At 44.0% G+C, this 17,236-nt stretch overlaps 1 protein-coding gene across 2 annotated transcripts in view; it reads right to left on the bottom strand.

The window, feature by feature from the left end:
- LOC128404619 (ephrin type-B receptor 5) overlaps positions 1–15,833 on the bottom strand; it is a 150,742-nt gene extending 134,909 nt beyond the window's left edge. The window contains exons 1-4 of one of the 2 annotated variants that reach the window (XM_053370324.1): positions 15,780–15,833; positions 14,956–15,087; positions 8,797–8,959; positions 2,304–2,368 (exon numbers count right to left, since the gene is read on the bottom strand). The gene's annotated coding sequence lies outside the window, so the exon portion shown is untranslated. The remainder of the gene's footprint in view (positions 1–2,303; positions 2,369–8,796; positions 8,960–14,955; positions 15,088–15,779) is intronic. The other variant, XM_053370325.1, reaches the window with a different exon arrangement.
- Between the last annotated feature and the right edge of the window lie 1,403 nt (positions 15,834–17,236).

Raw genomic sequence — 17,236 nt, 5'->3', positions numbered from 1 at the left:
CTAGTACAAAATCCTACGCAGCACGAAGTTCATTGGGTGAACTTGAACCAGCCATTATCTCTCAGCCTAGACTACCTTGCAGGGTTGTAAGCCGTGCGATCTTTCTAGGAAAAGAGGTGCCAGAAGTCACCATGAACGTCTCCCTTGTTCTTTTATAATGGTAATGGCACCCACCTGAGAGGTGCTGGGACTGAGTGCCAGCGAGTTCCAGCTGAAATAAAGTCCTGGCTGTTAGGACAATAAAATGGGGAGGCGGATAACCATTCTTTCAATCCTTCAAGGAAAGGTGGGATATAAATATAATGAGAAATAAACAATGCCAGTGCAAATATAAGTGTCTTAACACCCAAAAAAGTGTGATGTGCAGTATTGTAGACATAATCCAGATCCCAGTGCCACAAGCAGAATTTAAGAAACAAAGTCTACACAGGCCAGGAAGATGATATTTAAAAAGAGTACAGGTGAATCTTCAAGTCAGCTCAGCTAATTTTGTTCCCACCAGCTCCAATTGGACAAGGCTGTTTTAAAATCTAAGTACTGTATACAAAGAGCACTTGTTTTCCGGATCTGGTGGAAGTTCATTGAAATTAAGAGTTGTCAAATCCCAGTACTGTATTTCTTTGATAAGCCCCCAGACTGAAGCTTGCGAGCTCCTGCGATTCTGGGAGAACCACGTCAAGCACTAACTCAGATTAATTTGTGTCTTTTGCAATTGGTTGTTTTGACATTTGCAGAACAGAGGCCAAAGTAGCACAGCATGGCAGAAGGTATAGCTACTTAAATAAGGGAGGGTGGCAGAGAAAATGTGACATTGATTGTCTAAGAGAAATATGTTGACAGTCCCTTTTGGATCCCGGTGCATGGAACTCCCCCAGAGTAATCAACATTTGGAATTAGATTATGAGAATTTTGCTTTACAAGACTCGGTTTCAAAAGGACCAGTGGAAGATACAAATAGCAACTTCACACGATTATTAACATGGGATACAATCCACCAGGACCTTCTTTCGCACGACCTGCTCTGCCATCAAAAGGAGCTGCCCAATAGTTTGTGGTGGCATCAACAAGCAGAAGGAACATTTGGGGTGAACTTGGCCGCTGGCTGATGGGTGTCCCATACAAGGTTTTCCAAATAAGGGTCCAATTCATCTAGTGCTTTAGGTATATTTCAGAGTTAAGATACGACTTGCAAAACAGTTCTGCTACTACAATACAAGGCTGAATCTACACAGATATAAAAAAAGAAAACACTGTGAAAATGCTTTTTAAAAAAAGTTTTAAAATATATATGGAATTTGCCATTAGCTCATCAGCACCATCTAGTGTCTCATTTGTACAATGCAATTAAAACACACTTAAAATGTTATATTTGCAGCTATATAGCTGAGTCCTAGGTCTGCATCTCTACACACGGATGGACCCACCCTGAGAACCAGAACCAAGCTGTACAGAAACATCAAATGCTGCTACCGTTCTTGGACTGTGCCGTGTATAATAGTGAATTATATTTGAACAATCCACACACATCAAGCTGTTTCGCCTAACAAAAAAGCTAACATATCTGGGGAAAGGCTTCTGGCCAGCTGCCTCTCAGTTGTGCTAGTTTTCAACATGTGGGGAAGTTTTCTTCCAAACATGGGCAAGCATTGGGACCGTGTGAAGATGAACAATCCCAGGTGAACTGTATCACTTTTTCTATCTGAAAGTCTAGCTCCATTACCAGAGATAGTGAGGACCAGATGCGCTAGCCGGAGAACTGCACTACAGAGGATTGCCCTCCAGCACAGGACCAAGATGCTGATCATATGTGAGAGTGTTTTGTTTTTGTATTTAAATGGGTGGACAAGTCTGGTGTAGGTCTCTGTAGCACTTCATATATTACAGAGGAGGAAGAAACATGCATTTCTGCAATGGGTTAAACATGACTCTTAACACACTCTAAATATTTATTTGGGATCTGTGACCAGCTGAAGCTTCTGGGCATTGTTTTTATTGAGTGCAAATAGTATGATTGACCCACAGTGCAAAGGCAGGGATCTGTCTTTTCTGTAACATGTAAAGCATTTGTCAGGCGTTTTCACACCCAACGCAAGAAGGCAGAGTGACATCAGTCCCAACACATTTTAAACACAGCAAATGTAATAAAATGGAGGCCGGAAGCAACAGTTTGAAGCAACTGCTTCATGTCACTTGATATTAATGCCAGCTCTGCAACAGACACGCACATATGCCACTTAGAGATTTTTAAATATTAAGTTTAGACAGTGCTATTTTTCTAGCTAAAAAGAAGTGCTGAAACTCACTGTGAACACCTCCCTCCTTCTTTTATCATGGCAATGGCGTCCACCTGAGTTCCGGCGAGTTCTGGCTGAAGAAAAAGAAAAAAGCCCTGAATTTAGAAATGTTTTTGAATAAATAAAATAAAATGTTTACGGTTTAACAGCTGCCTCCACAACCCAATCTAGGTCTTAACACTAGCTGCAGGTAGCCCAGCTTTTAAAAATCCTAACAAAGCCCTTAATATCTCCGTCTCTCTGTCATTGTCTCTGTCCTTCTCATACACAAACACACAAGTACAAATCTGCCTCTTCTTCCCTGATAGGAAGAAAGCACAACTGCACACCTGCACACATTCCCATCTCACTATCCTGCATTTCACATTCCCTACTCCCCATGAGACTTTTGCAGGGCATTTCAAGTTATGCATACAAAAGAAGATGCTATATAATCGCAAGAATAATTTTTTCTATGTGGTGGGGTCTGTAAGTTTCCACAGAACTGAATGTAAACGGGGGGGGGCGGGGCGGGATCTGCCAACTCTTTTACTATTACCAATTTTAATTTAAACAACCACCTAAGGGTCAAGATCAGTTTGACTACAATAAGATAGGATATCCATATTCAACTACAGTGGTACCTCTGGTTGCGAATGGGATCCATTCCAGAAGCCCGTTCGCAACATGAAAAGAACGCAACCAGCAGCGGCACGTCTGCGCATACGTGGGTTGCTATTCGCCGCTTCTGCGCATGCGTGTGACGTCATGCGAGCGGCAAAACCCGGAAGTAACCCTTTCCAGTACTTCCGGGTCACTGCGGGACGTAACCTGAAAGAACGTAACATGAAGCGGACGTAACATGAGGTATGACTGTATCTCAAGGGCTGTCACATGGAAGAGGGAACAAGCTCGTTTTCTCCTACTCTGGAGAGTAAGCCTTGAACCAACGGCTTCAAGCTATAAGAAAGGAGATTCTGACTAAACATCAGGAAGCACTTTTTGTTTGGCGGTGGAACAGACTCTCTTGGGAGGTGGTGGACTCTCCTTCCTTTTAAGCAAAGGTTGGATGGCCATCTGTCATGGATGCTTTAGTTGAGATTCCCGCATTGCAGGGGGTGGGACTAGATGACCCTTGGGTCCCTTCCAACTCTATGATTCTATGATTCTATGACTATAGCAAATACTTTGAAGCTGGGCACCAGGCTGTGCCCTCTTGACCAGTCCTCCAAATGGCCACGTTCCACACACTAGCCAATCAACCTGGCTCTGCCCAATTCTGGCACACACCCCTCTGGCATTTTTGCTAAACCCCAGGTTGGCAACCCTAACGTAAGCACTGCAGATTCCAAAGGCTTCTGCGGCAGCCCCAGACACTTAATCCCCCCTCGGTGGGGTTTTCAGCCACAGCCATTTATACTATAAACTCCTTGCACACCGCCCTCGCGGCTGGATAGCCTGACACATATTAAACAGGGTCTGATTCTGACAGCTGCTTCACACAAAAGTTCTTTGTAATTAAAAAAAATAGAGCTGTAGGCATTCAGGCCTTCTCAGGATCAGTGCTTTGATTCAATATGTGTAGTAAATTTCTTCACGTCTCATTCCCCCTTTTCTGCTCCATCTTTCTGCTACAAAGAGGAGCAGCTAACCCATACAGAGGAGCAGCCGTGGGGCTTCACCACTCTGCACCAGGGGTAGGGAAATGCGATGTGGATGCTTCGCTCAGAATGGCTAGAGCAACGCCCCCCCCCCTTTCTGTGGAAATGGAGCGGCCCGTGGTCCCCCCTCTGCCCTCCCTCTGCTCAGAATGAAAGCAAAGGCTGAAAGACCCACTGCTTTGAATGAAGTTTGGGCAAAGTTCCTGTAGCCACAGATGTACACATACGCAGCAGCAAGCAAGAGCCAGACCCGCTGCCTCAAATCCCTGTGCTATCAGGGCAGGAGATGCGGGGAAGGGGAGGGGGAGGGGGGCTCCCTCATATGGATTTTGTTTCAAGGCTCTGCTGAATGTCTCCATTTATTCTGCCACAGGATTTTGCTGCGCACGCATTTTTAATGAGGGCTTTTGCTGCCGCTGCTGCAAACTTGCAAGAGCATCCTACTGAAAACAAAAGTTCAGATGGGAATACAAAGCGGCAGCTCCCAAAACACTGCCAGCACCACCACATGCACAATAGGCTCATATAATCGCAATTTTCCAGTCCCCCCCCCCTTCAGACAGAGAAAGTCCTGCTTTTCAGGTTCCTGCCCCTCACGAAATCCCCATTCCTGTTTTGCCATTTGGATGAAGCATCAGCCTGCTTTGAAATTTCTTCTTTTTGTGCACTCTAAAATCCTCCCTCCGCCCAGGTTTCAGCATCTTCCCCTTCCATCTCTATAGTTTGGGCAGGGTGGGGTTACTGCGCATATATATAAATGCATGCACAGGGGCACAAAACGCATTGTTCCTCTTCAGGTCCCTTCAGGTGGTAGCTGTGGCTGAACGTGTTCAAAGTTACAGGAGGCTTTTCTTTAATATGCCAGATTCACTGAAGGATTTAAGACTCTATTAAATGCAACATGTTTGTGTGTTGTGGCCTGGAGGGGTGGGATAGAAAAATGGTTATTGTCAGTTTACTAAGATACCCTGCTTCAGAGTGGAGCAATTGGGGGGGGGGGCAGGGAATGAACCTCTGAGCTGGCAAAGTCAGGCCTGTGGTGTTGAGATTCATAAAGAAAAGAAAGATGGAGAATTCAAACTAAAAGGCACAAAGAATCATATGCATCAGGCACTCCAGAAAAGCCCTCAGATATGTGCATTGTCAAGTCTGTGTATACAAAGTAGAAGGGGGGGGGAGAGAGAAGGGTGAATTTTTTTGAAAACAAAAGGCAGAATGAAAAGCATAATCCATGTGATAAATCCCCTTTTCTGTGGGGAACATGTCAGGTCCTGAGGAGAGAAAGGCCTGGAATGTGCAGGGCAGACCACACAAACCAAGGAGACAAAACCACCCATGAGGGCGAAGGGAAGGAGGGGCGAGCCAGACAAGAGGAATGGCGCTGAAAGGGAAAGAATGAACAAGATAGGCACAAAAGAGGCTGAATGGCACAAAGGTGCAGGGAGAGGGAACAAGAGCAGCATGCAGAGAGGGGACAAGGCTGGGAGGAGATGGGTGGCTCTGCAGAAGAGGTGGGAATGGAAACAGGTAGCAAAGCGGCGAACACTGGCAGGGGATGAGGAGAAGAATGGGAACCAAACATAACACGCTCCAGACAGTCCCCAAAACATAACAGCCAAGCCTTTCCAGCAAGTCTGACTTAACACTGGGAGTTCTGCAGCACTAGGCGCAAATTCTACCAAATGTCTGTGGCTCGCAAAGTTTGAATGTACCCGTTGTGCTGCTTCACTTTGCTATTCAGAGCTGCCTGCCTCTATTCCACAATTCCATGACAGGGCAGAAAATGTGATTGGTTTTTGCCATTTTTTGGCAAGATAAATTGATAGGATACACAGAGCTAGCATATATGACAGCAGGGGGGAAAGAAACCAAGACAAGACTCAAATAAAAGATGAGTGGAAATACTTGGGAGAGTATTTAAGGAAATATAATATTTAAATTAACTTACAAGTAGGAACAACAGTGTGAGCAGCAGTTACTAACAATAAGGGATATATATGTGGAATGAAATAGGATGGCAGAAAAGAATATGCAGCAAAATAAGGTTTGATTAGGATGCCATGGAATGGGAAGTTCTGAGGGAAGTGATTTATTGCAGAAAATGTATGATGCATAGTCAAAATATGAAAAATGTATTAAAAAATTAAAAAAAGAAAATGTGATGTGTTTGGTAATTGTCACATAATCTGGTAGCGAGAAAACCCAAAACCACTTTTTTCTTTTTAAGGTAGGCATGGGGGTCTAGCTCTTATAGCAAATGCTGACCTGAAAGTTGTGATGGGAAAACTCTTTTGGTGATTCAGTAGCATGCTTTACAAAGCTATTTCCCATGGGAAAATAGCTAACTCCCCCCTCAAATCTGAATATATAACCTGCATATTAATTAAATTGGGATTGTTACAGGATCCAGACGCCTGCCTTTCCCTTCTTCCAGACTTGCCTGGTGATTGTGGCAGTGGCATCCCAGCAGAGGTGGATTTTAGGGGGCACGACTAGTTCGCCCGCAGTGGGTGCTGAGCCAAGATGGCGCCACAGGGGGTGCTGCAACCATGACATCAAAGGGAAGGCAAGAGGTGGGGGGCACCAAATTTTGGCGTCACAGAGGGAACCACTGAAATTTGAAAGCCCAAAGGCCGCCGCTGATCCCAGGCACAAAGACCTCTGGGAAAAGTAGTTTCCATGCCACCTGTTCATCGTATGGACTTAGGCATCCTGTAGAACTATGTTTACCAGCATCTTCAGTACGAGAACACTGTAATGGCAACATTCTAGATACTGGGAAGGAGACTTCACACAGAGGCTGCATACGCATTACAATTTACTCAGATTCTAACACACTCCCATCCCTGATGTTTGAAGCAGTGTACATATGAAGTTAGCCACAATCAATCTCTATCCTGTAGTTTCTTTTAAAATACTGCTCTTTGATGTGTTTCTCTTCAAACTAGGTTCCACCCGATTTGAAAGCGTAAGTCACATTCACTTTGTAGTTAAGCTGAGGTGTGTCCCTTTGAGACAGCTGTTGCACGCGTGCAATGACAGGTTACCAAACAGGAGGTTGTAGGCATGGGTGTGCATGCATGTACAGGAACATGGTACTCATCTAATGTACATCGTGGCAATGTATATAAACTGCAGCAGGAGAAGAGTGTTCATTAATGCTCTTGAAAATGCACAATTGATTTCATTATTTTAGGGCACATTCACAAGGAACACTGAACACTTTCTATAGAGGAACGTGCCATGTGGAGTTGCCAGCAATGAATCTCTGCAACTGAGCATTTAACAGTAGCTTGGCATACAGACATTTGCTAGATAATGTGTTTATCACCTTGCAGTGAAAAGGTTCACCTGCTGAATTTTATACATCAGATGCTAAAAGGGTTAAGGCCAATAGAAGCTGTGCTTTTTTTCTGGTTTGTTTTGTAACTCTAGCCTCTTGTGAACTGTGTTAAAATGGGACAAAAAGTGTTGAGAAATAGTTTCTATTTGCACAGACTCTCTGGCTAACTTAAGTTTTATGTACGGACTCACAGACAAGAGAGTTGTAAAAACTGGTTCAAAAACAACGTACTTAAATAAGAAAAATAATTCAGCAGAACATTCTTCCCTTTGCACTAATTTAGGATCAATTTCATAAAGAAAGTGTCAGGGAACTGCCATCGGAGCTAGAGGCGGAGGGAAGGCTCCAGAGGGATGCCGGAGAGGGTCCCAGTAGGGAGAGAGGCAGCCCATCTGCTGGGGAAGGAAATCAGCGTAACACCAGTGGAGAAGGGGGGCAGATGGGGGAATCGGAGAGGAGGCTCCAAGACTCCTCGCCGGAGACCAGCGGAGAGAGTACGGGTACTCCGCTGCCCACACCCTCCCTGCGCAGAAGACTTCCGTGCAGGGAGAGTAGGAGGAGACTTGGCGTCAAAGAACTTCTTTGCTGGAAGAAGTTCAAGAAACGCCCACTGACGGATTCTGCCAGCAACTGAGACAGCCACGAAGCTAGAGGCTGTCCAGACAGAAAGGGTTCAACCAGGTAACCTAGCCAGGAGTGGCGGCAACTTACGCACGAGCAACCCCTAGAACCATTACAGAAAGCAATGAGCATCTTTGTGCTGTGTACAAACAGGCGAGTTTAGAGGCTTTGGAATCCTTAGAAGAAAGCAGCCCGTTAAACACAGGAGGAAATTCAGACCTAGAACCTTCATGGTTAACGACTCCACTTCCAATGGTTTTTGTGAGGGCAGAAGAGGTTCAGCAGTACCATGTGGTAAGGTGAAGATAACTGCTTAAGTAGTAGAATTTAGGGCAGAGGCACGGGACCTGTAGCCTCCAGATGATGTTGGATTTCAATTCCCATCAGCCCCAGCCAGCATGACCAATGGTCAGGGATTATGGGCGCTGTAGTCCAGTAACCCATGGAAAGTCATATACCACCTATCCTTGATTTAGATCAGTGTTTCCCAGACTTGGGCCTCCAGCTCCTTTTGAACTACAATTCCCATCATCCCTGGTCCTGCTAGCTAGGGATGATGGGAGTTGTAGTCCAAAAACGGCTGGAGACCCAAGTTTGGGAAACACTGATTTAGACAATAGACAAAGGCAGGAATTGATGTCTGAATAGTAGGGTGAGATTTTCCAAAGTGTTAGTCTTAGCATAGGGTTAGGGGTGGGACATCATTGGTGGATTTTCCTTCAGTCAGCAAAATGTTTTGGACCAGCAGTAGCGCAATAGTGGACAGCCAGTTATGCATTGCCAAAAACAACGACAAAAAGATGACTCCAATTTGAATAAAATTTGCTTGTGACTTTTCATATGTAGAGGTGCAAACTTAGAAATAATTACATGCGATCTAACTGGAAATAAAATGTACCTCACCATGGTGACCTTACTGCTGAGGGTCAACTTCAAATCTCTTGCTCTCCATTTTTATGGTTCTTTGTTGTTTTAACCAAACTTGGACTGAACAGCCCTCGGATAGAGTGTTGCCTTCACATAGAGGACCCTCCTCTCTGACAGTCCTTCAGATTAGAGGTCTGTAAAGTAAGACATAAGGCCACTCAGTAGTGTAGAATCACATAATCATAGAATTGTAGAGTTGGAAGTGTTCCCTGTGGGGCATGTAGTCCAATTCCCTGCAATGCATGCATCTTTCAAGGCCCAGGGCATAGGGTCCTAGAGACCTCTAGTCTTTAAGAAGCAGTGTTGGCTCAGGAAAAGGGATCTAGTTCAGCTCCCAGAAAGTCTCTGGTTTGAGACCTACCGCAGCTGCCAGATATAAGTTACTGTATATGTCTGTTTAAGGAATGTCAGTTCCTCAAACCGTACTAATGTGACTTAACATTAAACTCAGACAAGTTGTCAAAGTTACCTTTTGTAGAAAGCCTTTAATAAGGCTAATCTGAACATTCAGATCTTGGCCAGATTTCAGTTTGAACTTCAGGGTTTTTGGAAGAAACAGAACCACTTGCCAAATCCTTCTGACACTTCCTGGAATTTGAACAGTGTCCTGACATGGGCTTTTAAAAGCCTATCTTCCAATCCCTTTAAAGCTTTCCACACAGAAAGAGCTGGTTTAACAAGTGAGGATTAAAAAAAAAACCCAAGTGTGTGTGTGTTTTGTTTTATCTCTAACCTGCCTTTTGTCCTAAGCAATGTCCTCAGGGCAGCTTACAACAACAATATAAAGTCACAAAGTTTAAATTAAAACACACGGGTCCAGTCATTTGGCTGGCAGTGGTGGGGCAACAGAAAAGCCTGCTCACCTTGTCATTTTAAGAAGAAAGCAGCTTGCCAGTTTTCTGACACTGGGTGTTTATGAAAGGTTTTAATGAATGGAGAACATACATACGTACATATATCCTAATTCACCTATCATCTGATTGGCAAGAGAGTAGATGCCTTTCAATCCCCGCCCCCTCTGTTGGGTTATAGCCAACTTTCTTATAAAAACAAACAAACAGAGGAAGTTTCGAGAACACACTTTTCAAAAAAAAAAAAAAAACCAGAACAAATAGTAAAGCAACTGCCATTTCAGTTCATCTCTGGTTTTGCATTATTGCTATGTTTTGTTTACCCTTTAAAATTATAATCACAAATCGTAAGTTTTGCTACTGGCACCCTGCTTCTGAAGACGTGTCTTCCTTGAGGGAGAATGTTTTAGTCTCAATGCTGTACTTCAATGCTGGCCTCCCTCAGCCCCTCCTATTTCGCAACCGTCGTGAACTTTTCACATGCCTGATGCCAGGTATGTTTGGCCTCCAGACAAAGGAGCTTTGACATGTACACACCTGCATTTCTGGAGCGAAGCTGCAGTTCCCAAGGGTTGAATGCATACATGCCGTCTACATTATCTCAAGCATAATCACTGAAAGCTGTTTATTGGTATAGAATCCTTCAAGCATTGTCCTGTGTACCCGAGAATCACCTCTTATGGCACACACCATCGCAGCAGTAACATCGCGTGCTGCCTTAGTTTATTCCCACATTCCCCATCACTGCTACTGAAGTCACCTGCTCTGCAGCTTGATTAAAAAAAATGCGGGTGACACTGTGGTCTAAATCACTGAGCCTCTTGGGCTTGCTGATCGGAAGGTTGGTGGTTTGAATACCCGCGACGGAGCGTGCTCCTTTTGCTCTGTCCCAGCTCCTGCCAACCTAGCAGTTCGAAAGCACACCAGTGCAAGTAGGTATCTAGATTAGCACATTTCAGCAAGCAACCTAACGTAACACAGAACAGCAACCCCTAAACCCAATACATAAACTTAGCAGGCGAAGCTTTGTATGACATGGAGTTAGTGTGATGGAAAAAGCCAGTGTGGTGTAGTGGTTAAGAGCGGTAGACTTGTAATCTGGTGAACCAGATTCGCTTCCCCGCTCCTCCACACGCAGCTGCTGGGTGACCTTGGGCCAGTCACACTTCTTTGAAGTCTCTCAGCCCCACTCACCTCACAGAGTGTTTGTTATGGGGGAGGAAGGGAAAGGAGAATGTTAGCTGCTTTGAGACTCCTTAGGGTAGTGATAAAGCAGGATATCAAATCCAAACACTTCTCTTCTTCTTCATCGCCTGCTCGATTTATGTAAGTTAAGGCCAATGAGAGGCAGAAGACAGAAGAGAGACTTTGTGCTGGCCACCAGGCAATGGCTTCCCCCCACCCCACCCCACCTGTCTTGCTCTACCCCCCAGCCCTAGGAGCCTTTCCCAGACTTTAGGAACAACAAAAGCAGCTGGGAAGGGAGAAAAGGAGCTCAGGGACACACACACACACACACACACACACACGTCTTTGCTTCTCAGTTTGCAGTGTTATTTTATGCACTGTGACTTGCTGTTATTTTTATTGATTATAGGTTAGAAATTATTTATTGTAATTGTTAAGAGTGAACTTCTGTTTAATTATTATTTGCTGATATTTATTGTGTACTATTGTATTCTAATAGATTATTTAATATTACTTTATTGGATATAAGCTGTTTAAAGTTAGGCTTTTATTATGAAATCCTTGTATTGGATACCATTTTTATAAGGTGTGCGATCTTAGTTGTTTCTTCAGCTTGTAAACTGCCTTGGGTACGATAATATAGGAAGGCGGTATGCAAATTAAAAGTAAAGTGAAATGAAATGAATTGAAATGAAGAGCCGAGGTGGTGCGTAGGGGGATGGGACAACCCTGAAAGCAGCATCAAATGGTGTAATCCCTGTAGAGCAATCTGCTCCTGGGCTCACAAATCTGGCAGTCACCCAACAAAAACCTAGACTTGTCCCAATCTTCCTGTAAGCAGGGACTGCAAACTTCTAAACTGTCTCTTGCAGCATTTGCCTTCGACAGGAACTTGATGTGCAGATATCTGCAGGAGAGTAGCATATCTCTCACCCCCTAAGGCAGACTCTTCCATTGACTCTCGAGACAGACAGATGCCAACAAATCTGCTTAGGGCAGAAGAGCAGGTTAGGTTAGTATTTTTTCTGATCAGTTGGCAACGCTACCCCGAAGCCCACCTATTGTGTTACAAATCCTGCTGATGAGCACAGCACAGTTCTCCCAGAGATATCAAGATCCCTGTTGCTTCAGGATACCAGCCAAGTGCATTCTGGCTGGTTCCCTAATAGGGCAGCAGGTGTTCCACAGAGCCCATCATCAAGGCTGGATAAATAATTAAACCTGCTAAATATGCTATAGTATCATGGGATAGACCTCGGGCCAAACCACACATGATATTAGTCACAAGTTTCAAGATGTGTGCTTGGCTGCTTTCGTTATTATAATAATAATATAACAATAATTTATTATTTTTACCCCACCCATCTGGCTGGGTTCCCCCAGCCACTCTTCCAAAGGAAGAGCAGCGGTTGCGCTCCGATCTGAAAACATGCTCCCGATCCAGATGAGGGGCTGCTAGGTTGGCCAGGTATAAAAGAAAAGAGGGCCCCTGCATCTTAATAGTTGTGTAAAGGTAAAGGGACGCCTGACCATTAGGTCCAGTCGTGGCCGACTCTGGGGTTGCGGCGCTCATCTCGCTTTATTGGCCGAGGGAGCCGGCGTACAGCTTCCGGGTCATGTGGCCAGCATGACTAAGCCGCTTCTGGCGAACCAGAGCAGCGCATGGAAACGCCGTTTACCTTCCCGCCGGAGCGGTACCTATTTATCTACTTGCACTTTGAGGTGCTTTCGAACTGACAGGTTGGCAGGAGCAGGGACAGAGCAACGGGAGCTCACCCCGTCGCGGGGATTCGAACCGCCAACCTTCTGATCGGCAAGTCCTAGGCTCTGTGGTTTAACCCACAGCGCCACACGCGTCCCTTAATAGTTGTGTAGAATCATATAATTGCAGAGCTGAAAGGGACCTTGAAGGTCATCTGGTCCAATCCCCTGAAATGCAGGAATCTTTTGCCCAATGTGGGGCTCGAACCCACAGCCCTGAGATTAAGAGGGTCATGTGCTACCGATTGAAAAGAGAATCTCCCCAGATGTAGCTTTCATTGCATGGTGGAGTTCCTTCTTCTACACAACTATTCAAAATGCAGGAACTCTAGCTGTTCTCCTTCCATCTGGCCACCCTAGGCACTGTGCCAGTTTTCTGCTGGAAATCACCCTCTGCCTAGAAGCTGTTTGCCCTCCGTGGTGCTGTTTTCAGTAAAAATAAAAGCAGCCAGGTTAAGCACGTCATGTGCAATTTGGCCCTTCCACTAATAACTGTATCTAGAGATCTATGGAAGTTAGTGCCTTTGGCAGAGACTTGCCAAGCCTAAGATAATCTTTTTTTTATTAAGAGAAAGAACAAGGCCAGAACACCCAATAGAAATATATATTCTTACTAGCTCTGCTTCTGTGACTCTAATGGCATCCTGGAACACAGAAATTAAACAGATAAAACTTTCCCCTACCTTTGATCTGTTTTAGACAAAGGCATACTTTCCTCCCCCATGACTATGTGCTCAAATGAAGTCTACCTCCTCACCACTTATCCCCATTCCAGGAAAACAACTTCACCCTCTGAAGCTGGGCTATTTTTTCTAGAAAAAGAGGTGCCAGAACTCACTATGAACACCTGCTTTGTTCTCTTATAATGGCAATGGTGCCCACCTGAGAGGTGCTGGAACTGTGTTCCTGTGAGCTCTGGCTGGAAAAAAAGCCCTTCTCAAAGGTAAGGTTTTGTTGTTCTTTGCTTTTTGTTTTGCTGAGGGTTGGGATCACCCATTATTTCCTTTTTTTAGGAAGCTGCAAGGGAGGGGGAAGGCCCTGGTCAAGGGAGTCAGCAATGAGATAAAAACAGCACTCTGCAAGCAATATGGAATTTGCAACTGCGAAAACAAGCAGAGAAGTGAGACAGGAGCAAGACCAGGATGGGGAAATGAGGGGCAGAAGCACAGCCAAATTAAGGGGGTCCTGGGCAATAGAGGTGTCCCATAGTTCTCTCCTTAAGCCAGGGTTACAGTGGCCAAAACAGAATGCCTAGTTGCCATTTGGGGGCCAGACAGCTCAAAAGTCCTATTTTTCATATGACTTTTTGGTTCCTGAATTTTGTCCCATTGTGCAGATAAAATACCATGAATAGAATTCTACAGGATGTGTTGCTAGTGTGTGAAAACAGGAAAGATCCAAGGATCCCCAGGAATGCACTTCCAGATGGTAGAGACATCAGGCACCATTCTGGCACCCGGGCATCTAAACTTGGTCACAAGTGGTCAAAAGCCATGTGCAAAATATGTGGGGCGCTTGGTGAATTTCAAGCGCTGCTCCCCACTGATGTACGTCAGCCTTCTTCACTACACAGCTTTGGCAAATTTACAATTTACACTTTACACTGGACTTACGCGCGTTTCAGGACCCATCCTATTCCTGCGACTGTAATCCATTTTAATTGTTTTTAGTTGTGAATGTTAAAGGGTTGTAACACACCCTGGGACCTGCTGGCGAAGGCTGGGAAATAAATGCAATTTTTAAAATGACAACTTTACAACAGTTGGAAGAGGAGTAGGGGTGCGGACAACAAGCCTTCCCTTAAGAATAGGGGTAATACAAATATTCAGCCGTGTCTTTGTTTTGTTTGTGAATCACTGTTGTGTGTGAGGCTCATCAGTCCAAACTATTTGAATTGAAGTTTCCCAGGACTCTAACACCAGAGGATTTGGGATGCTTTTCTGGCTGACAGTTATTCTGGGGGAAAAACTCCCCAATTAAGACACACGCTACAACTCTGCAGACAGAACACACCATTTTATTGCTCAGTTATTTGTGCACGGAGAATATTTATTTTCCAGCCCAGTCTCCCTTTCTGCATGTTTACTTCTTATCATATATACTCTACCGGAAAGAAAACAAGATTACTTAACTAACGCTCCAAACATTAGTTGAGGGCAGCAGGGCAGACTGAAGAGACACTGCTGCCTATGGAATCTATGCCAGCTTTTATCCCAGGCCTGAATGCTTGTTGGATCAGTGGGAAAGACTAAAAGTATTCACTCCGTTCTGTGCAAAGATCTGCAGGCCAGCTGGGTGTGTTCATTAACAGCGGCTGGCTCTGTACATACCTGAATGCCCAGTCCTGGCAGATTAATTCAAAGCTCTCGGAGCCAGAAGACGCGGCAGGGTTGCTGCAGCTGCAGACGAGTGGGGGGGGGGGGACCTTTTAAACCTCGCAGTCCTGGCTCAGAAAAAGAAACCTGCAGTTCAGATAGGGAGAGAGGGTGGCATGGACATGTCTGAGATTTACGAAACCCTTAGAAAGGCAAACGTTTACGGACAGGTGCCCTAATCTCCCATTTCATTACTTTCACTCCTTAGCTAATCCATCTTCCTATTCCTTGTTGCTTACGGGTAGGAATTTAGTCTGCTTTGCATTTTCATTCAAATCTACCTAATTTGCTAACGCAGCTATGTGAAACATGCCCATTTCTGATTTTTGTTACGGAGCTGTCCATCCAACCTCCCCCCGCCCCTCCAAAATGAGAATATATGGGGGAACTTGCATAAAAATGCAGATAAAAGTGAAAATAACACCAATAAGGTATTATACTAGGGGAAACCACTGGCAAAAATATGTATATTAGGGGAGATGAACACTAAAGTACTGGCGGGTTTTTGTGAGGATGTTAAAATACAAATTATTGGCAAACTGATGCAGAAATCTGGTGAAATTGCTGAATTTATGATCAGAAGAGAAATGGAGAAAAAACAAAATTGGCAGATTTATCCACCCCTAATTTGGGCCCATAACATGGAAAAAAAACCTCCTCTTCTAAGTTCCCACACCTCTTTCTCCCCATGAATGTTTCTTTATTGTGTCTGGCTCTGCTACTTTTAGAATGCCTTCCACTTCTTGAACACTCATCACAATTCACTACTATTTTCCCACCTGTCAATGCAGAAGTTACCAACTTCTCACTCACTTCTCACGTCCTGTTTCTTCTTCTTTTACTATATAAGAAAGAAGAAAGCAATGTAATATACAATTATAGTTAGTTCACCGAAGGAAAAAATAATATACAAAGTTGTATTAGCTTGAAATTTACTTTTCAAGAATGACTCTCCGCCCCCTGCTCCCACATGTTGGCTTAGTTCTCAGTATTGCAAACCAGATGCATTTATACCAGCATATTAAATATGCATATTAAAGCATATTAAAGAATTTTACTACTTTTTATTCAGGTCCCCACCTCTTGCCTCGCTTTTCTCTGGTTGTGTTTGGGCTAGTTTAACTGCAGCCTGACACACAGAAATACAGCAAATAAAATGTTCCCTCATATGGAAATTTCACCTGCTAAATTTATTGTTCCCAGCTACTGTCAAAGATGCAATTATGTGTGTGGTTGAGGCAATCCTATTTCCACCTTGAAATATTTGCCACTGTAAAACTTACAAATATTATGCAAACAGAAGACAGAGACCTTACTTATACAAAAGTCCTACAATGGCACCAAAAATTGTTCTAGTTCTATATTTTAATTTCCTCTTTGGTCTTCTCAAAATTGCTTCCTAGGATTGCTACATACAACTACTTGTGGAGTTTTTGCTTCTAGTTTTCCATTCAGAAAATCATTCCAACTTATTCCTATCAGATATTCATTTAAACACTGCCTTTTTTCCCTGGCGAGACTCAACGCAGCTTACAAATAAACTTCCTCCGATATAGTTTCTTATTCGCACAGATTTCTCACTTTCCCTCCCTTTTAATGTTTCATTATTTTAATGTTGTATTTTAATTTTGTTTTAAGTTGTAATCATTCAGCTTGTTTTTATTATTGCTTGTAAGCCGCTCTGAGCCCGGCCTTGGCTGGGGAGGGCGGGGTATAAATAAAAATTATTATTATTATTAACCATGTCTTTTCATAGCTCCTTCAGCTTTTAGAAGCAGCCTGACAGAAATTTATTAGTTAAAGCTTAGGAACACCAAATGCAAAGGTGGGCCTTTTATTAGTTAGCATTCACCCCCACAAAAAGCAGGGGAATATAAGGATGGAAGCAAATCTAAAAATAATAATAATTATTCTATTATCTTAAAGCACCATCATTCCATCAGGCCAGCCATGGCTTCCCTCAAATAATCTTGGGAAACTGCAGTTTGTCCAAGGTAATGAAAATTGTTAGGAGACCCCTGATTCTCCTCACAGAGCTAGTTTCTAAAAGGGATTTAAACAACCAACCCCTCTTCCCAGGGAACTCTGACAATTGTAGCTCTGTGAGGGGAAGAGAGGTCTCTTAACAGTTATCAACACCTTTTGCAAACTCTACAATTTGATCATCCTCCTTTGATCGCTGGCAGATTTTTTCCCCTCCCCCAAGTTGTTTCAAAACCTGCTTGACCAGAGATAA

The sequence above is a fragment of the Podarcis raffonei genome, chromosome 17 (genome assembly GCF_027172205.1).
Source record: "Podarcis raffonei isolate rPodRaf1 chromosome 17, rPodRaf1.pri, whole genome shotgun sequence".
NCBI classification, from domain to species: Eukaryota; Metazoa; Chordata; class Lepidosauria; order Squamata; family Lacertidae; genus Podarcis; species Podarcis raffonei.
This window is presented reverse-complemented; position numbering and strand designations above follow the sequence as displayed.